Raw genomic sequence first — 22,222 nt, forward strand, 5'->3', positions numbered from 1 at the left:
ACAGTGAAATACTGGAGCAACCTATGGCTCCACCAATAGGGAAAAAAGTACATTATGGTATATTTATATATGGAACTAAAAAAAAAATATGTGATGCATAGATATGGAAAGTTCTCCAATGCATGAAAAAAAGTATAAGATATATATACAGTATGATTTCATGGTATTATAAATCCCACCCATATCACCAAGGTATATGTGTGTAAAAACACAACAGAGCTTGGAAGGATCACCACTGTTAATAATTCAGAGTGTAAGAAAAAGGCAGGCCGTGGTATGTGAATGTGAAGAGAATATTTTTATATACTCTTCACGTTTACTCTAAATATTACAGAATGAATGACCACACATTTAGAAAGTTATCTGAAGGGACTTCCCTGGTTGTCCAGTGGGTAAGACTCTGTGCTCCCAATGCAGGGGGCCCGAGTTCGATCCCTGGTCGGGGAACTAGATCCCACATGTGGGCCGCAACTACGAGTCTGCATGTCACAACTAAGAAGCCCGCACGCCACAACTAAGACCTGGTGTGGCCAAAATAAATAAATAAATAATGAATTAATAAATATTTTTTAAAAAGGAGTTATTGTTAACTTCAAAAAAAAAAAAAAAAAAAAACAAAGAAAGTTATCTGAAAATGAAGGATTTGCCAGTACCCAGTTCCCAAACTCTGTTTCTCATTCATACTCATACCTTTACTTGAATATAACCCAGTATTCTGGTTAACATGTAATCTTTTTGTGCTACTGACTATATTACTACATAATTTTAAACAACAATTATTAAATATAAACAGGATACCCAAAACAAAAATTTTCAGAGATAACCTATAGTATAAGGAAAATTTATGTCAAAATTAAGACAACTATATACCTTTAGTGACCTTTTATACTTTTTCAGTCAAAGAAACCCTGCAAAAACCCTTATTTCCCCAGGGAATTTGAACTCCTATAAAATTTGCATGAAGAACAAGTAGCAAAGAAACTTTCTCAAACTACTTTTAAAAAACAAAACAAACAGCCCAAACCCTGTTTTTAAATATTTTTAGACAGTAGGACAAATACTAAACACATAGCTTAACAGCCTTTAAAGAATCACTTTGAAATAAGCAAGGAAAAGGTCAGAACTTTTAAGCCAGTTATAATTGCATCTGGTTAGTCCCAAGACAGACAGTTAAGTGACTGAACAGGTTCTACTGCTAAGATTTTGATTCCCGGAACAGTTTTACTCAGCCTCACAGGAATAATGTGTATTAAATTATACAAACACCCTCGGGATGTGTTCTTTTCCATAAAATTAAAGGAAGTTAAGGCTAATGTTAATGGTAGAATTGCTTTTTTAAAAAACTGAAATGAATAGAACTAGAAGGTAAACTCATGCGTATCAGATTCCCCATTTTAACTGACATTTTTCGATTACTGAAGCCATAGGACACATTTGTTTGGAACCATAAAATCCTACTATTGGGAACCGATGAAATGAGAAAGATATAATGAAACAGGAAGAAGTTAAATAATTTACGCCAAATGCATAGCAAATAATTATGAGGAGCGATATCAAATCCTCAAACTTGATAGAAAATAGTTGGAGTTTAATTTCGGAACATATTCAAATATTATTGAAAAATCCAACTTTATATTATGTGCTCTATCAATCAAATAAAAAATGACAGTTGGAAAATAAGGGGGAAAAATGGGGACATTTTAACATTTACCCAGATTCTGTAACATTTAAAACTGATAAGCGCATGTTCATCAGAAAAAAATTTCTTTTACATTTCTAATAAATGTATGGTTTTTAAAGAAATCAAGGCATGTATTTTCTAAAGGGTGGGAGACAGCTCAGTATAACAGAATCATTTACTGTATTAACTAAAAGCAGATAAAGTGAAAAAAAATTTTTCACTTAACTATAACTCAACTTTCATGTGGAGTTTTTTCTAAGTGATAAAGTGAGGCAAAGCTGATAGCCCAAATGAGCAAAGACCCCATAATAGAATCAGGAAAGTATGGAATATAAAGATATAGATACAGGGCTATTAAACAAAAGAAAAAACGCAACAAATTAAAAAACACTATAAATTAGGAATTTAACTTACAGGCCATTTGGGAGCCTAAACCACATAATATGTTAAATATTTTTTCATATTGGAGAATATGAAAGAAAAATTTTATATTTTGTTCACTGAGGTTCAAAGGTAAACTGATGGGGAACTCTCACATATGCTTAATCTGAAAAAATATATTTCATAAAACTACCCTTAGGTTATATAATGCTTCCATAATGCACCACAATATTTCTCTTGAAGTATTATAAATTAGAAAATAACCTAAGCACTTGACAAGTTTTAAATGAACATGTGGAACTCACTGAAATATACATTTTACATCCAAGTACATAACAGAATAGATCCCACTTAATAAAAAGAAAATTTTAAAACTTTAGTATATTGAACAAATAGAATACAATTAGAAAGATCGCACCCACCTATTCAAGAACAAGTCTCCCTGCCTTGACTTCACATTTTTTATTTGTGAATTTTTCATAACACATAGACATCTTCCAGAGGAGAAGCAGCAAACGTGAATTCTAATTCTGGATTTAGGCACAGATAAGAGTTTATGGATACTTGCCAAGCTGCTAGAAAGAATAATATGTACTTAAGTCATTTTCATTTTGTGGTTGTTGTTTGCTTTGTGTTTTACCTGTACAGAATGTGGATGTGTCACCAAAAAAAGAAAAGTAGAGCTGATTTCATGGAGTTGAAAAACAAAGTTACAGAAAATTAATTTTAAGTAGAGTGTTTTCATTAAAAGCATGAAACATGAAAGTATCATTTAAATCAAACAATTCATACCTAGAACTAGTTATCAGGTATTACCTTGTCTTTATTTACAAATGTATGGCACAACTATACTCTGAAAAAAAAGGATGACAAACACATGTTTAAAATAATAATAATAGTAATAACAATAATAATAGCTACCATTTTTCAGGAGCTTAGTATGTACCATGAATTATTCTAACACTTTACTGGTATTAACTCATTTATAATATTAATCCATTTAATCTCATAACAATCCTATTAGGTAGGTACTCTTATAATCCCAATTTAGCAGATAGAAGAAACAGAGAGAGTAATAACTTCCCCAAAATAGCATAGCTAGTAAGTGGCAGTACCAGGATATGAGTTCAAGAAGCTGGGCTTCAAAACTCTACCACTAAATTACAGTGATTTCAAAGATTCAAACCATTTCCATTAAATCAGAAAGTTGGTATCATCTTTATTGCTAAAATAAAAATGAGTTAGATCTACTTTAAACATAATAGCAATTATTTACTGAACACCTAAAATATGCTATGTACTATTATTAGGCATTATAGCTGGCATTAACAACAGCTAGCATGTTAGCATTTATCAGGACTTAACGTGACAGGAACTGACTAATGAACCACTTTGCATTCATCACAGAGGTCGATCCTTACAACAATCCTGTGAAGTGGATACCATACCTATTTTTGCAGAAGAGAAAAAAACCAAGGTGTGAAACAGCGTCCTTCCCTCCTCCAAATCACATACCAAATTGACTGGCAGAGCCCAGATGGCTACACATGTCTAATATCAGAGCCCTTGCTTGTCAGAGCACACTGAAAGGGCTACAAATGTGATGTCACCGACCAAACAAGATATTCTTTTGCCCCAAACCCCAGAGCCATGTCATGTTAGAGATACAATAACACAACTGAAAAGATATGACAGTAATTAAAATTTATAGTTATTACTTTAAAAAAGAAATCAAGCCTCTGTGTACTATTTTTGCCAAATCCTGCATCAATGTTAATGGTTGATATTCCAAGTCAGCTGAAGTAAACATCCACCTCCCAGCCGATCCATGTATTACAGCTGAGTGTAGGATGTTTACATGAACTGAAAACTCGGTTTAAAGCAGGACTTACAATGACTGACATAAATGAGGCAAAAGTCAAATCAAAAAGTATTTTGAGACAAAGTTTAAACTCCAAGGGAAAAGGCAGAAGTGACATTCTTTTCACTGAAATAATTTATGGCAATGTAAGCAAACATCTTGTAAATGTTCCCGATCTAAATGTGGCTGATTTTACAGCCTCTCATCTTCCTATATCCCTCTCTTCAAAACAACTGAACTTGCATTTAGAGGAACCCAGCTGATGGCCTTGACGATGCATCAATCACCCATTCTTCCTCAGGAAGGAGATTCCTGTTTTGGGCAAAAGACAAAGTTAACAATACACCTCTGAGGAGCTCAAAGCTTAGCTGTAGCCTTCCTTTTCCTCATTTCTCTTCCCCCTCCTCGAGCCTCTCCCCATCTCCTCCCTCAACTCATAATTCAGTTAAGTTCGCCTCAGGAACGTCTCTCCCATACTCTGATCTCAGTACACCTTCTACTGGCCCAAGTGTTGCTAAGTTGCCTCTCAGAAATCCCTCGTCTCTTTGCATTCCTCTGATTAAGAAAATATTACCACCGATACCTCTATGAAGCATATGTGGCCCGATCAGTACACTTGTACCAACGAAGAGGAAATCCTCAAATTTGGAAGTAAAATTAAATGTAAGAACCACTGCCAGCAAATTCTAAAAATCTCTGGAATTTCAGAGGCATTCCAGGACCTTCAGGAACTTCCCGTCTCTACCTGGCCTCTCTCGTCCTCTTGGGGCTACTTCTCCTGAAGCACCAGTTCTCAAGATTAAACACACACATTTTTTTTTTTTTTCTCCACAAGTATATTGTTTTCTTGTTTCAAGTATTCCACTGCAATACTATTTTTTCCTTCTGCTTTTCTTTGCAAATGTATTCAAATAGGTTTTGTGGGCTAGACAATTAATATGATGCTTTCTCTGGGAGAAAAATGGGTCTCAGGTTTCCAACAAACCTTTTTCAAAACAAACTTTTGGATTACTACATGTTTTTAAGTTGGGGATTTTATGCGTATTTTTCTTCAGTCGCTAACTGGGCAAAATACCGAACAGGGAAAAGAATGTAAGGTGAGCTCCGCACTTCTGAAAGCCTGGACCCAGGACAGCAGCATCAGCAGCACTTGGGAATTTAGGAAAAACAATGAACATTCTCAAGCATCACCTCAGACCTACTGAATGAGAAGCTCTCACAAGGCCCAGCAATCTGTATTTTAATTAATAATCCTTCCAAGTAATTCTGATACATGCTAATATTTGAAAAACAGTGGATTAAAGATTAAATTGTTTCACCAAATGTGCTGGAAAGCCAGAGCAAAGATAGCAGTGAACATCAAACTGTTAGAAAGTCTGTCATATGCTACAGATTTGGGGGGCGGGGGGGAAGGCAATGTCAAAACACCCATCACATGTCCACCCATAATGAACCAGGCTGGGGAAACTGTGGCAGAGACAGCCTGAAAAAGCATAATTTTGAAAAGTAATTAAGTTCAGACTGATACTCAAACTTGAAATTTTTTTTTCCCTGAATACACGCAGCAAATAGAGGCACATTCGCTCAGTGAATAAAGTTTTAACCAGAGGAACGGAAGGGGCCACAGTCAGAGCCCTCTGCATGCAATAAGGACAGCACGCTGGGATCCGAAGCTCACCGCCCACTTCCGGGTCACCCCACGCCACCTCTGCCTCTGCGTAAAAGGGACTCGGGCATCAAGACCAATGAAGATCCGTCCAACAATGTAATTTTAACCAAGAATATTTGCACACGAGCATATCTAATTGGAAATGAACTTGAAGACAATTCTGTAGTTGTCTGCTTAAAAAAGTAACCCCTAAGGAATCTCAAAGCAAATGCTAAGGAAAAAACCTGTCATTTTCAGAAAACGGTATTCAGTAACTAAAAATGTTTTACTTTCAATATTAACTAGATCAAAATATCTTCTTAGTAAAGAATTCCTGAGGTTTCTAAGACCTGTCAATAAAGACCACACATGTCTTCCTCAATACTAAGTTAAAGAATGGGGAAATAAGCTGTTACAGGTTCACTGGCAAATACTGATGCTCTAACATTTTAAAGCATTTGTTCTGTATAGTCAATTGCTAAATTTGCAGGCCACTGGGAAGTCTGTGGTTCTTCCAAATTAAAACATAAAGAAGTCATCTGCAAATGACTAAAAGGTTGTAGTGAAGTACACTGAAGCAAGGGCATCCAGAATTAAAGCTGATATGGTCTCTGATTCTCATTAGGGCAGAATAACATGGAACAAATGTTACGTAACACAGATTGTACATTAATCCTGAGCATCCAGGGATGAGTGGACGGCTGTGCAGAGTGCCACAGCTTTGTGCAGGACACCCACCCTTCTTTTAGCATAGATCTGGGCTATCATTTTAAAAAGTCTTTCAAATTCAGCTAGGCAAATTATTAAACTAGGCAGTTTCTATCTACCTTACTGAATTTCAAAGCTATGTAACAAAATTTTTCATAGGAAACAATGTCACCTTGTCTAACAAAATAACCCTATTACCAGAGCACTCTTTCTGCCTTTCCAGGGAACACTCCCTGGGCTCTTAGAGCAAATGCTGCTATCTGGAACCCAAGGCCTCCAATGTGCTAAATCAGAGGGTCAGCTCTTAATAAAGCAAGTTTATTAAGATTTGAGTATGAAGGGATACTTGCTGCATGCTAATCATCAAGCTTGAAAATTATACTTCAACTTGCAAAGCTACCTGTGTCTGAAGCAACTACCTATGCCACCTCCCTCCACTCTGGCCACGTAAGTCTTGTAAACTAGCACAAAGGAGCATTTAAGAATCAGTGCTGCAGCACGAATACATCTGGGCAGCTACATTATGACCCAAACTGTCATTTGCTCATCTGTATAAAAGATATAAGCAAATAGTAGACACTGCTGCAACAAAACAAAATTGTTAGTGGGGCCCCATACAGGCAAGGTGCTCTACTGGACACAGACGGCAGGAAACTGGCAATTATAAAGATATAATGTCCTCACCCTCAGAAAGCTTATGATCTAATCAAGGAAGATATGCATGTAAAAAATTAGCAAGAACTTTACCTTTTGGTTTAATTATGCACTGAACCTAACACAGTAAGATGTTTAGCAGTTTAATATTAATACATGATAAAAATACCAAAGCTTTATTGAAGAGAAAGATTTCAATAAATAGAAATGTTTCCCAGTGTCTAAAAGACAAATAGAGATAAGAAAACAAATTTTCAAAACTCAGAAAAAGAGCTGTTGTACAATTACACGTTATCAATAGTCTGCCCTGAATGTCACCTGCGAGAAAAGCCCTGTATTGTTCAGCACTGTGAGGGAACACAAAAAATAGATATAGCGCACCTGCTCACAAGGCATCCACATTCTAATGAGGAAGAGAAAAGGCAAGTGATAATACTCAGGAAAATATACTCAATAAAGTAAGACAAATATAACCAATGGTGAATGTTGCAAATAGGCTCAGTGGTTTGAAGTCCTCCAAGTTTTCAGAGGACAGTTCTGACTAGGAGCTGTGACATCATTCCGGGTGGAGAACAGGAAGTTGAGGGGGGGGGGCAGGGGGTTGAGAGGCGAGAGACGAAGTTTGTACGCTTCTTCACTACAGAGAAAACTGAAATGTCTCGGTTGTGTACTGCTGGGCGGTAGGGTGGGGTGGCGGTGATAAATGTGCTCCCAATAACGTCTCCAGAATTTCTAAAGGAGGAAATCAGTCTTCTGAAGTGTTGGGAAGTTAAACTCTAGCCTACTTGGAAAGGCAATAAAGAATGAAAGTTCACTGCCAGGGCAAAAACAGAAATAAGAACCCATAGTGGAAAAAAAAATTTTTTTTAAACGAAACTCTCTAAGGCCCAGCAGCATCTTAAGTCTGGGAAGCTCAGATGGCATCTCCTACAGGATATCCTGTTCTTAGGACAGCATCCCACACTAAACTCTAGCATAAAACATGCATTCTCACAGAGAGCAGTAAATGAAGAAACCTAAAGGTTCCTGGTGTTTTTCCACACATTTTATAGCCTCCCCTGTTCTGCTTCTTAGATATAACTATCCTGAAATGATGTCTGTGAAGAGCCGGTAGCAGCAAACATCTGACTGAAAGCTTAGCTATGTCTTACAGCTTCCAGTCGGGGATGTTTACAACAACAGACTTTCTGGACAACCAATTAACAGAAGGAATAAACACAAATGTTGCCAGTCACCACCTTTATCTAATGACTGATAGGCTTTTTAGTCCTGAATGCTATCTGTGACATCTTGGGACAAAAATGATAAAGTTAATGTTATTCATTGGCAAGAGATAAGCAGTTTATCAACAGCAATTTTTTCCTAAATAAATTACAAAAGACAATATGCATTATAAAGTTATCTTGGCAAATATGTAACATTAAAGATTTTACCCAGTTATCCTACAAGATACATTTTCTCTTTGCTACATGCAAAAATGAGGTTTTCTCTCCCTAAACCCAGAGTTTCAGAATTAATAATAAACACACTAGAATGACAACCCTAATGATCAGATTGACCATACATCTGCCTGAAACAGTCCCAATTTATGACTGTTGCCCTGATATTATCATTAAAAGCGACTCTCTTCATTAACAAAAGTGTCCTAATTTAGATTGCTAATACAGTGGGTTTTACTGGTAGCGGATACCGAGTGTCTAATATTTTCTTCCCCTGTCCCCAGCTGATTTAGGTTAGGGATGTGCAATCCATGGAAATGAACAAAGCAAAGTAGATAATAAGCAAACAAACTCATGACCTTGGCTTTGTTTATAAAACAATAATACACTGAAACCGTTTTGTTTCCCACACCACTTTCCTGAAAGAGAGAAGGAAGACTAGGTGAAATATAAAAAATCTGCACTCCACTGAAACCAAGATTTGCTTTAATCTAAAGCATGTGAAATTACTGTCTCTTAAAAAAACCAATTAAAACAATTAGAGTCTACAATTTTCAGTGATTTCCAAGAAATGAACATACATACACACACACACACACACCCTGCAAGATAACTGCTGAACACACCAATATACACAATTTTGAGAGGCTACTAATTTTCTAATATTAATTAATTTCTTTGAGAAACTATGGAGTAAGTAATTTCAGTCATTGATATTTACCGTGTGATAATATTTAAAGTTGCTTTCTGAAAAAAAATTTTTTTGGTTTAAATGTCATAAATAACTCTACCCATTAGAGAAATAATGCTGGAAATAATGAGGAAAGTGCATGTGGTCTCCATGGATACAAGATGACCTTCATTGTTTCTGAAGACAAATACCTTAAAAACAACAACAAAAAAAAACCCAGTGGCTATTTCCAACGAAGGCTAATTCCAACGAAGGCTATTCAAGCTGTTCTACAATTGAAAATTTCCAGATTTAAATCAGGAAAAAAATAGTTATTTCATGCCTAGGTAGGCACATGATACTTGACTAATTAGGATGTTGCACATTAAGTTGCAATAAGCCAGTGATTACAACTCTCTCCTTCAAACAATTTCCCCCTCTGTTCTCAGTTTAATTTTTTAAAGGTTGATCAAATGACAGAAATGTTTATCAGAGCTACTATATTTAACTCACACATAATTCTATAATACATAGAATATTTTTTTCAGGGTTATTAGGGAATTTTGTCAAATGTTATACGTTTGCTTATGATGTATTATTTTTTTTTTAAAAATGCTGGTTTTTTATTTATTTTATTATTATTATTTAAATTTATTTTTGGCTGCATTGGGTCTTCGTTGCTGTGCGCGGGCTTTCTCTAGTTGCGGCAAGCGGGGGGCTACTCTTCATTGAGGTGTGCGGGCTTCTCACTGCGGTGGCTTCTCTTGCTGCAGAGCACGGGTTCTTGGCGCGAGGGCTTCAGTAGTTGCAGCACATGGGCCCAGTAGCTGAGGCACTCGGGCCCTAGAGCACACGGGCTCCAGTAGTTGCGGTGCATGGGCTCAGCAGTTGTGGCACGTGGGCTCTAGGACACATAGGCTTCAGTAGTTATGGCCCGCGGGCTCTAGAGCGCAGGCTTAGTAGTTGGGGTGCACGGGCTTTGTTGCTCTGTGGTATGTGGGATCTTCCTGGACCAGGGCTCGAACCTGTGTCCCCCGCATTGGCAGGCGGATTCTTAACCACTGCACCACCAGGGAAGTCCACTTATGATATATTCTTGAAGACAGTTGAAAATTAAATGTACAGAAGTTGAATAATTAAATATATTATAAGAAAATCCATTATGAAATACATTCTGTAATTAAAAAGTATCTTCTAGACACAAACTATAATAATAATATATAATCTATATTTCATAAATGTTCTTTTTGTTCTTTTATTCATCATCAAAAACAGAGTAAGCAGGTCAAATCTAATGAAGGTATAGCTGAGGCTAAAGATTAACAATTTTTGGTGTGCTTAATGATTTCAATATTTGTCACAAATGTATTACATACTTGAGAGCTACCATTCTTACTACTAGTGTTGGCACTTTACTTTTCCCTTTACAAATTTTTATAAGAACGGGCAAAACACACATTAGATTCATACAAACAATCTGCTGTTCAGACAGAAATGGGTATGAACTGTTGGCTGGCATAGTGCTACTGTGCAGAAACTGGAAATGTTTGCCAAATCAATCTGTCAATGATAGTTTTGAGTATCCACATATAATGTATGCCAGGCCACATTTTGCCACAGATTCTGTCACACCACAGATCCCACAAGTACAATGCTGAAAACGAGTTAGATACCTAATACATTCCCTTCAATGTGACAACCCATAATGAAGACATTATTCCTCAAAAGTACAGCTGACATTTGAACAACAGTTTGAACTGCTTGGATGCACTTATATGCAGATTTTTTCCAATACATACATACATACAGTATTACAAGATCCGCAGTTGGCTGAATCTGCACATACGGAAGCATGGATGTGGAGGACCGGCTATGGGACTTGAGCATCTGCAGATTTTGGAGTCTGTGGTGGGTCCTGGCACAAATGCCCCGCAGATACCGAGAGGCAACTGTATTATTATAAGGAAGTTTTCCTGGGCACAGGAACTTGTACTAGACTACGTAATAGTTAAGAAATACCATTTTGTAACTTAAGATAAACATGCTGGAAAAAAATACCTTCTCAGTTGGCCTAGATTTTGCATCCTCTAAGAGAAATCTAAGGCAGGGAAGCTGTTTGGACTAGTAGCAGAGAGGTTATATGCCGAGTCTTAAGGAAAGCAGGGTGGGACCGGGAAAAAAGGCTGGCAAAAGGCAAGAACTCACAGACCAGTAATAAAGGCTATGGAGCAGAAAATGCCCACATTAAAAGAAACAAAAAAACCCAGATACCCCAAAAGATATTCTATGCTCTTTTTCAACCTATTCAATAATACTTATCATCCTCTATATGCTTCATGTTAAAAAAAAAAAAGCAGAGATTAAAAAAATAAGGAAAAGAAAATGATAAAATGATATTTAAATTAATAAACTCAATCCATTTGAAAAATTTATAAAGTGATGAGGGGCTTAGGATAGACAACATGCTTCCTGTTCTTTGAGGCTTATTTATGATTTACTCATTATTACCAATTGCCATATGTAACAGAGGCTTGAACGTGTTTTCATACAGTTTCTCAAGTTAGCTTTATAACTAGTTCTAAGGTTAGTAGTAGAACAGGAATTAATTCTACCCTACAGACGAGGAAGAAGGTACAAATTGGAAAAGTGATTTGAGCAAGCTCAGCCACTGACTATGAGCCACTATCCAGGAACCACCTACACGGTGACTACCTCTGAGGACAAATAAGCCTGGCAAACTGAAATACCTGAAAACAATCAATGAGGTGATGAAGATGAAAGCGCTGAAAAGCAGTGCTCCATTGTAAAGTACATGATAATCATCGCCATGACATCTTATGTCTGCAGAGCATGTTCACACCTTTCATGTGGATTTTCATAGTGATAACTCTGAGAAGCAGGCAAGGTGGGTACTATTATCCCTACTACATCCAGCTTAAATCAGTTCTGCTATAATAATGAATATGTGTTCTCTGGAAGTAACGACCCATATCAGATACTTTATGTGATATTCAAATTGATAATCAAATGAAAGTTTACCTAAAAAAATTACTATATGTGTGTATATACAGTGTGTATGTGCATGTGTGTGTATACATATATATGCATGTGTATAAATGACTTGTTTTTAATTCGACTGTTTTTTGTTGTTTTTTTTTTTAACTTTCCCCCCATTTCTGTCACCTCTAACGGGATCAGCTGTTTTTTCTGCTGCATGATCACAGCTCAGACACACAAACACCCTTTGGGATGGTTAGTGCTTAGGCTCGTCAGCAGAGCAGCAGTTCCTTTTCCTCACAAATCTGAATAAAACACCATCACACTCACACTGGACATGGCTTGATCCCAAACCAGCAGCCTCGGCTCTACCTATGAAACTGTTAGAAAAGCAATTCTCAGGCTTCTACCCCAAACCTAATGGATCAGGAATTAGGGGGAACGAGACCCAGAAATCACTGTTTTACAAGCCTTCCAGGTAATTCTGATACACACTAAATTCTTTTAACCACTGATCTAGGTTTTTACCATAGTTCCAATAACATGCCTCAAGCCCACTGACAGAAGAGCTCTCTGTTAGGGTGACCGCTAGCTGTGCATTAGGGTTTGTCTGGGACTGAAAGGGACTATCAGTTTTAAAACCAGGACAGTCCTGGGCAAACAAGGACTAACTGGTCACCCTAATCGCCATTACAGATCAAAAATGAAAAAACTATTCACTTAAAATGGAGCATGGATATTATGGACGAAATGCATGTTGCCTTTTGGGTAGAGAGAGAAGGTTATATTAAAACCCCAGGAAGTGTTAATGGATAATTTAGTTTACCATTTCAGTGTAATTATGCATTTTGTCCATTAATGCTCGGAACAAAGAAAGTGTAGCTTTCCATGATAGGGGTGCCATATAGCTACATATAAGCACTGATTTGTTATGTACTTATTGAAAAAAAAGTTTGCCCAGGAATGCTTCAAACCTGAAGGGAGGTAGGGTAGGGCAGTGTTCTGGATAAAATGATCAAACACTTTTTATTAAACTATAAGGCAATCAGAAATTTGTATTTTTAAATTAAAAAAAAATTTTTTTAATATTTTTTGCCACACCGCATGGCACGCGGGATCTTAGTTCCCTGACCAGGGCTCGAACCCGTGCCCCCTGCAGTGGAAGCCTGGACTCCTAATCAGTGGACCACCAGGGAATTCCCTGTATTTTTTTAAATAAAATTCTCTGACCACAGTCAAAACTGGTAGTGAGTTGAATGGCAGCCAGATTTTTAGATTCTCAAGATTTTTAGATTTTTAAGAATCCTTTCAGATTCTTCAAATACTGCCCACTGAAAAGTCCCAGGTCATAAACAGGGTAAAATTAGTCACCAGTGACACACAGCTGGCTGTGAGTGTTAAGACCACTTACATCAGGTAAGCTGAGCAGGTCTGTGGTCCCACAGCACTCAGGTAACTGAAAGGCAGATTCTCTTTTTTTTAAAAAATTATTTATTTATTTGCCTATGTCGGGTCTTAGTTACCGCACGTGGGATCTTCGCTGTGGCACGTGGTGTCCTTCATTGTGGCACGCAGGCTCTTTGTTGCGGCACACAGGCTCAGTAGTTGCAGCGCACAGACTTAGCTGCCCCGCGGCATGAGGGATCTTAGTTCCCTGACCAGGGACTGAACCCACGTCCTCTGCATTGTAAGGCGGATTCTTAACCACTGGACCACCAGGGAAGTCCCAAGGCAGAGTCTCTTCAGCCAACAGGATGCAAGAGGCTCCAAACTCTTTTTTAGAGACTTAAACACCATGAACTGCACCCAAAACAAAACCAATAACTCACAGACCTAGAGTGCTCTCCACGATTCATATATACCATAAGCCAAAACTACAACGCTGAAAATTTCCCATAATCCTGGAGGGTAGCACCACATAAATGCATCACGATGATGCAATTCACATTTCAACAAGTGTACGTCATTTTCAAAATCCACACCTGGAAGGAAAATTGCCAACTTCAGCCTCAATGTACAAGCAAAAGGAGATTTCAACAAATAAGGATCTAAGAAACCCTAACTGTGAAACATAGTGACACAGAGAATATATATCCACACACTTATATATTAGACATACCTCTACATGTGAAACCTTAAATGGATGTCATGCTTCTCACTATGTATGTCCTAATTTCAAAGCTGTTTTAATCTTCAGAAATTATCCATTTATATCTATTTAGTTTTAAATACTGTTTTCAATTTTTCAGGCTTTTCTAGTAAGAAATCTACTTAATGCTTTACTTGAGAAAAAGAATCCTTTTCTAGGGACAAGAGGTATAAATGACTCTCCTAGTAATTTATCTTCCATGAAGTCTGTTTACATTGTTTCCCTAAAGTCACACCTGTTCGATCAAATCCTTGCACTTCCACTGATATACTGGCTGTGTGACTTTTATGTTACTTTACTCAGAATCAGTGTCCCAATCTGTAAAATAAGAAAATCCTATAATGTGAAATTAAAAATAACCCTCACAGAGTGGCTGTGAAGTTTAAACAAATAAAATTATGTGAGTATAGAAGCATATTTGAAACAATAAAGCACTATATAGATGTTAATAGCGTTTACAGGTTTGTACCTACACTTTCTTGAAAACCTCCCCCCTGAAAGCATGAGTCTGCATCTGAAAGACCTGACAACCATGAGGGTCATGGTTTGTGTGAAGACAACAGAGTTCTACAGAATTCTCTTTGACGTGGCATTAACTGACCTGGGCGAAAAACAAAAACAAAGGAACATCAACAACTCTGGCCGCTTTCACACTAAACAGGCTAACTAGGCCCATCCATCAGTAATGATATAATGATAGTAATATTGGGTTGACCAAAAAGTGCCCTCAGTTTTTAGGTAAAACTAAAAGACACATTTTTCATTTTCACCAATAACTTTATTCAACAACGTATCCACCCTTTTGTTCCACTACCTCCTGTCATTTTTCAGGCAATTTCATAATTCCAACTTCCCAAAACTTTTTATCTTTTTGAGCAAAGAACTGTTCCAGGTGCCTTATACAGTCTTCCAGGAAACTGAAAATTTCTCCGTTAAGAGAATTTTGTAAAGACCGAAATAAATGGAAATCTGAAGGTGCAATGTCTGGTGAATACGGCAGATGAATCAGAACTTCCCTTCCCAGCCAAGCTGTAACAGTTTTTGCCTGGTCATCACAAAGAACATGCGGTCTTGCGTTACCCTGATGGAAAATTATGCATTTTCTGTTGACGAATTCTGGGCGCTTTTCATCGAGTAGCTGCTTTCAGTTGGTCTAATTGGGAACAGTACTTATTGGAATTAATTGTTTGGTTTTCCAGGAGGAGTTCAAAATAGAGGACTCCCTTCCAATCCCACCTTATACACAACATCACCTTCTTTGGATGAAGACCAGCCTTTGATGTGGGTGGTGGTGGTTCATTTAGCTTGCCCCACGATCCTTCCCGTTCCACATTATTGTACAGTATCCACATTTCATCCCCATCACAGTTTGTTTTTAAAACGGAATGTTTTTGTTACGTTTAAGTAGAGAATCGCATGGGGAAATACAGTCAAGAAGGTTTTATTGGCTTAACTTATGTGGAACCCAAACATCAAAGCGATTAACATAACCAAGCTGGTACAAATGATTTCCAACGCTTGATTTGGATATTTTGAGTATGTCGGCTATCTCCTGCTTGGTATAACGTTGATTGTTCTCAATTAACGTCTCAATTGATCGCTATCAACTTCAACTGGTCTACCGGACAGTGGAGCATCGTCCAGTGAGAAATCTCCAGCACGAAACTTCGCAAACCACCTTTGACACGTTCGATCAGTCACGGCACCTTCTCCACACACTACACAAATCTTTTTTTGCGTCTTGGTTGTATTTTTACCTTTCTTGAAATAATAAAACATAATATGCCGAAAATGGTTTTTTCTTCCATCTTCAATATTAAAATGGCTACACAAAAATTCACCAATTTTGATAAGTCTTTTTTTTTTGAAATGCACGCTGATATGACGGCTGTCACATACAATCTAACAAAATGGTTTTGAATGAAGTTAAAGACAACTAAGTGCTACTAGAGCCATCTTACGGAAAAAACCGAACGAACCTTTTGGCCAACACAATACTATAAACACTACTCTTCGTTTTCACTTTGAAGTGAAGAAAGGTTTTAAAATCTAAAATTATAAAAGATAAACTTGGTTTTAATTATATAGTTCAGGGACTGCTCAGTCCATGGCTGACTTGAAGGCTACTAAATGGGAATATCAGCACAGAAGTAACAAACGTATCCAACGTAAGTGAAGACAGAGGAGGCTTCTACCAGAAGCTGGGAACCCCGGACTGACCTCCTGTGAGTCTGCCCTCACTTCTGAGTAGCAGCACCTTTGGCTGTGCTGCTCAGGCACCTGCATCATAAACTCTCCAGCAGCCCCATGGCCCCTCACCTACGTGCGCAGTGGGACGCTCTGAAGTGGGCAGCTAAAGTAGATATGCAGGTCGCAGAGCATCTTCTTGCCTGTGTTCAGCACACCACCAGTCATCAGGCAGAGACCTTAGACTCCAATTACTCTCAGTGGAGTCCTGGATGAGCCAGGCTCCATCTGGCCATCCCAAAGGTGGAAGGCACCCACCAATGCTTCTCAACAAACCTGTAACCTATGAGAGGCAAATCTAGGACCTGTTTTTGGGAAGCCCTGGCCTAGAATATTTATGGAGTGAATAGCTGTTTCAGACACTGATCTAGTTATGGGGGAAGTGGTGGATAAAATACCTGTTCTCATGGAGCTTACCACCTCTAGAGAAGGCTCCAAGGTTGAGTGCAGCATGTTAGGGATTTAGATAATACTACAGGCAACGAGGAGCCAGAGAAGACTTTTAAGACACAAGATTAGATGCCTGTTTAAGAAAGATCAGACTGCTGCTGATATATGTGATCCAAAACAGGGGAGGTGGGAAGAATAATTGGCTGTAAGACCGCTGCAATGGTCCAGACAGGTCGTAAAGGCCTGCTTCATGATGATGGGGATGATTAAAAAAAATAACTAAAAGGTACAGTAAAAGTAAAAACCTTCAAAGTTTCTTATAGCCTACACAGCCGACGTGAATGGTTCACTGATAAATCCTGCATGTTTCTGCTTTTTCTTTTGAAATTTTTGGCTAAATCTCTGATTTTTTTTTTCTCTTAAAAGCAGAGAGAAAGATATAAATTCTAGGGAAAGATACTAGTTACCAAGATTCTAGTTCATTTTAGTCTGATTCTAGTTTTATAAAGGCTAGCACCTGAGTTGCTGGCTGTATCTTCTGGCAAGAGTAGTTTTAAATAGTATAGAAGGCATTAAAACTACAGAGGGAAAACAACAGGCATCAGCTAATTAATGGAAGGAAGTAGTGCATAGGGACAGAAAAATTTAAAATTCAAGTCAAGGCCAGTGAGCTCCTTGAGACGAAAAGTATGAGGATGAAATGATCAATTCCATTAAGGGTTCAAAAGGAAGACAGCGTGAAAAACTAGTTAGAGGACAGAAGGAATAAACAGCAATAGAATTACGATCATCCTCATTATGTTCCAGACAAACCCCATGGACATGAAACCAAAAATGCTGAAGACGGGGAAGCAGAATTGTAGACACACCTAAGATGTAGGGAACTGAAAAGGGTACTCAAACAGCAGTCAATTTGAGGCAACTAAAGTTGAGGCACTGAAGTCCAAGGGAAATTTGTATAATTTCTGATGAGAAAAATAATAAAAACTTCAACAACCCAGTGTTGCCATTCTCAGTTCAGAAAAAACAAGCACCTCCACACTGTTAGAATGACGGGGAACAGCGATATTTTCGGCAAGCATTGGTACGCGTGTTTCTCTTCAATCTTTTGAAATGACTAGCATACACAGTATCCACAGTCTTTCACTGTGACAAAGTGATCAAGTGCATCCCTGTTAATCCCCAATAATCATAATTCTATGAATGTCTAGAACGCCAAACCCAGAGCATTCTTTTAAAATATTTTTTGGAATCATCTTCTGATAGTCTACTCTTAGGAAGGAAGTACTGGATGATAATTAAGAACCTGAGCTTTACAGTCAGAACTAGGCCAAGCATTTAACTTGGTGACTCTGAAAAAGTGACTTTACTCTTCTATGGCTACTTTCCCATCTGTAAAATGAGATTTTAAAATACCTATCTGGTAGGGTTATCGTGAGGGCTGAATACGATTATGTAACACTCATCAACGCTGAGCTCTGCGGCAGGTGTAAAGCTAGTAAGCAATAAATGGAAGGAGAAAAGGAGGGGAAAAGATTCTTCACCTCCTCTTTGCAACTTTTTTTTCACACAGCTTTCCCCATTTTAAATTCTTTATATTTCATTTTTACAAATCCTGTTTATCCTTTAAGGCCCAGTTCAAATGCCAAACTCTCTATGAAAACTGGCCACTTAAAATGTATGATAGATATGCATCAATAGTAAGAATAGTTAACACTTATCTAGTGTTCTAAGTGCTTCACACATATTAATTCATTTAATCCTCCTAGCGGCCCTGTTAGGTAGGTAGTATTATCCTCTTTTCGTAAATGAGTGTGAGACAGAAAGCGTCTGCCCAGAGCGACACAGGAGCTGGTGGGCTGGGCTCTGAACCCCTCGCACAGCCTGGCTCCGGAGGCAGCTCTCACCTGTGCTACACGCCGTCGCTGTCAACTGAGAAAGATGAGTAATTACTGCAGAGACCTTCAGAGAGTTGACAGTTTTATATTTAGTATAGCTGGAGATGTTTTCTGTACAAGCTATGGATAGCTTATTCACCTTTCATTAAAACTACCCCTATAGCTCAGCTCCTCAATCTGCACAAAATAAAGGGGGAAAAATTGTTATTCACACACAATTTGGTTTTACTGTTTTTTAGGCTGCTAACTTGAGTCCAATTTTCTCAGTGCACACTTCTAAAATTCTAGTTCCCTTCCCTTATAAGGCCCAGGAGATGGATAACAGAGACCATAAAATGGAGATCATTTTACCCCCATATGACCCAGAAGATAGAGAATGCCATATCACCTACTACATTAGATGGTCAAAACTGGTTGTCATCTGATAATTCTGTGCAAATATAGGCATCAGGAATTGATTATCTAATATCCTCAACAATGTATGCCATATTTCCAGGTTTTGATTTTATACGCGCACACACACACACACAAATACACACATAATGGCAAAGATACTCCTTGTAGATAAAAGATATTGATATTGCTCTTCAAACTAAGGAAGGCTCAGGGGTATGAAATTGAGTTTTACCAAAAAAATAAATACAAATATGAACATTCTTTGTGTGGGAGACAAAATGTTAACATCTTCCCTTTTAAATCAAACTTTCTAACACAGAATCAGAGCAAGAATAAAACATACCTGACCAAGGGATAATGTTTGGCTTTTACAGAAAATTATAAGCTCTTGAAAGAGAAAGGCTTAAAAGGAAACTACTGTTTCTCCATAATTATAGCAGTGCTACTTTATCTACCTGTTCTCTGAATGCATTTTTGGTGCCTTATTTTAAGATCGAAAACATGCTGTAAGATCACAATGAACATCATATGCTAGTTTTCTTAGGAATGGCCACCCCCCCCAACCCCAAAATAAAACACAGTCAAAAGGCAAATAAGCCAAAATAAACAAGAAAAGTCATTGTTTCTCAGTTTCCTTTAAGAACTTTTCAAAAATTAAGAATTAATAAAATCTGCATCATTTGAGAGGAGGACTATATCAAGTTCAACTATTCTTAAATTAGTCTCTAAATGGGTTTCTATTTAAAATAAGACAAGCTGTCACCGGTGGCTTATCACTAGCTGTGGGTCCATACTGAGGCTTCAGGCCTCTCAAGTGGCAGGAGCAGAGCAGGGCTGTCAAGACAAGTCTTACTGGTCAGATATGGACTGGTCAGATATAGTCTGACCTTTGAATACACTTACATTTAGCCCAGGGCTATGGCTGGGAGGCAAAAAAGCACAAGAAAGCCCAAATAGCTAAGGCAATATAATGCATACTACACTAAAAGGCGGGGCTAAGCACATCCCCGACTCTGCAGATAAACAGATTCTGAACTCAGAGCCACTTAACAGACACAACCATCACAACAGGCTAAGCTCCCACAACAGGCTAAGCTTGCCTTTATCATGGCATTTACCTTGTATGGCAACTGTTTGTTTACTTGTCCATTTCCACACTAAGGGAATGGCTGTCTGATTCATTCCAATATCCTTAGTCCAGGGATAAGTGTAAAATAGCACAGGTGTAAAATAAACGAGCAACAGAGAAGAAGGCAGCAAATATAAAGAAAATTGATGTCCCCGTCTTTTCCCTGGTTCCATATTTTGCCTCAAGGATCTCTCATCTTACACCTGGGGAGGATAATATAAACCAGGCTTATTTTATTTTTTTATGTTTATGTAATGTGAACCATTTAACCTCTTTGGATCTGAGTTGCCTCTTCTATAAAAGGAAGGAACTGAAACCAACGAATTCTTAAGTTCACTAGTTCCATGATTCTATGATGGAATCATATTCTAGTAATAAAGTTCTGTTAATATTTACTGAACGCCTCCATGTCAATAGTTATGCTTATATCTGAAACCAAAGTTGTGCCTTCACTGCTATGCTAGTCAAGTGCCATATAAACTTGTAAAAGGAAAAAAATCCACAAAACACTATTTTTGAAAATACATGCAAGTGCATAATAAGTCTCAGTAAAATTTAAAAGATATAAAATAGTATTTGCTTTAGATAATGCATACTTGGCTTAGAGTCTGGCTGGGATTTTTAGATCAGGGAAAATAAGTAGTTTAAAGTTTCTTGGGCAACTGGAAATCCAAGTCACACTGAAATGTGCAGCTTGCTGATGTCTCAGAGTTGGGCTCATGTTTCCAAAGGCCCACGGCAACAATGCCACCTATGATCAGGTCACTTCCTTTCTTAAAACCCTCCCAAGGCTTCCCTCTCTGCTTGGAGGAAAATGCAATCTCCTTCCTGTGGCCCTCTCGGACTTCCCTACTCCTCTCCACCAGCATTCGGGGTTCCTCTCAATTACTCCAATTTGCCGAATCCTTCCCCCTTCAGAGGCTTTGCACTTTCTCTTCCCTGCCACACAAGCTCACGCAGATCTTCACATGGCTGGTTCCTTCACATCCTGCTCAAACACCACGTCCTCTGAGAGGCCATCCCTGCCCACCCACTGTGAAGGCACTCCCAACTTTATCATACCTCCCTCTTTGGTCTTCCTCACAGCTCTTATCATGACTTGAAATTATGTACTTTGCTTATTCCTTTACTTGTTTACTGTCTGCTTCTCCTGTCATAACCTGCCAGGTTGGAAGCTTTATGAGAGCAGGAACCTTGCTTATCCCTTTTCCTCCTGTAATTCTAGAGCATGGAACAGTGTCTGTAGGCTTTTTTGGAGAATTTGACAAACTTCTTCTAAAATTCATTTAAAAAATGCAAATGTAAGTGTTAAACATTTGTTGAATAAAGTAATAATAGTAATGGGAGCTATTATGTTTAAAAGCACTATTCCAGGCTCTTTACGCAAAGCAGCTCACGTAACTTCATGATGGCTCCATGAAATGGACGTTATTATTCCATGTTGCAGATAAGGAACTGAGCCTCAAAAAGTTAATCAGAAAGAGAATGGCGTAAAGGTGATGCCTACCGCTCTGAAATGTTCTAGGTTCTAGACTCTAAATCCACCTACATTTTTAATCTCTAAAATATTTAAGAACTGTTATAATGCTATGATAAAAAAAAAATGAAAAGAAAGATGACTCAAATGAGGTAAGACCAGATTCTTAAAATGCAATTGCCATTTCTGTCAGATGATTCCAATAAACAAGAGAAGTGAGAAGTATGACATTATGAAGTACCTAAATAATTCCTATTTTTAAAGGCTATGTCTAAAAAGATGGAAGGTAATCCTACACTAGAATGAAAAGACTGCCAATCATCTGTTTAAGAGTTGTGAAAAGGCGGCCACAGTTAAAAAACAACAACAAACTAGTGAGCTAGCAACAAACAATCAGAAGTTGAACTTTAAAAATACATATTTATAATAGCATTAAAAATATGAAATATTTAGGGATTGTGGTGGTTAAATTTTGTGTGTCAACTTGGCTAGGCTTT

At 37.9% G+C, this 22,222-nt stretch overlaps 1 protein-coding gene across 13 annotated transcripts in view; it reads right to left on the minus strand.

Annotated features, from left to right (window-relative positions):
• ZFAT (zinc finger and AT-hook domain containing) overlaps positions 1-22,222 on the minus strand; it is a 452,145-nt gene that overhangs the window by 416,124 nt on the left and 13,799 nt on the right. Inside the window, exon 1 of one of the 13 annotated variants that reach the window (XM_061172110.1) lies at positions 2,879-2,902. The exons of 11 other annotated variants lie outside the window; for them this stretch is intronic. The gene's annotated coding sequence lies outside the window, so the exon portion shown is untranslated. Of the gene's footprint in view, positions 1-2,484; positions 2,522-2,878; positions 2,903-22,222 lie in introns of those variants that run through there. One more of the 13 variants, XM_061172109.1, reaches the window with a different exon arrangement.

This window comes from Eubalaena glacialis, chromosome 17 (genome assembly GCF_028564815.1).
Source record: "Eubalaena glacialis isolate mEubGla1 chromosome 17, mEubGla1.1.hap2.+ XY, whole genome shotgun sequence".
NCBI lineage: Eukaryota > Metazoa > Chordata > Mammalia > Artiodactyla > Balaenidae > Eubalaena > Eubalaena glacialis.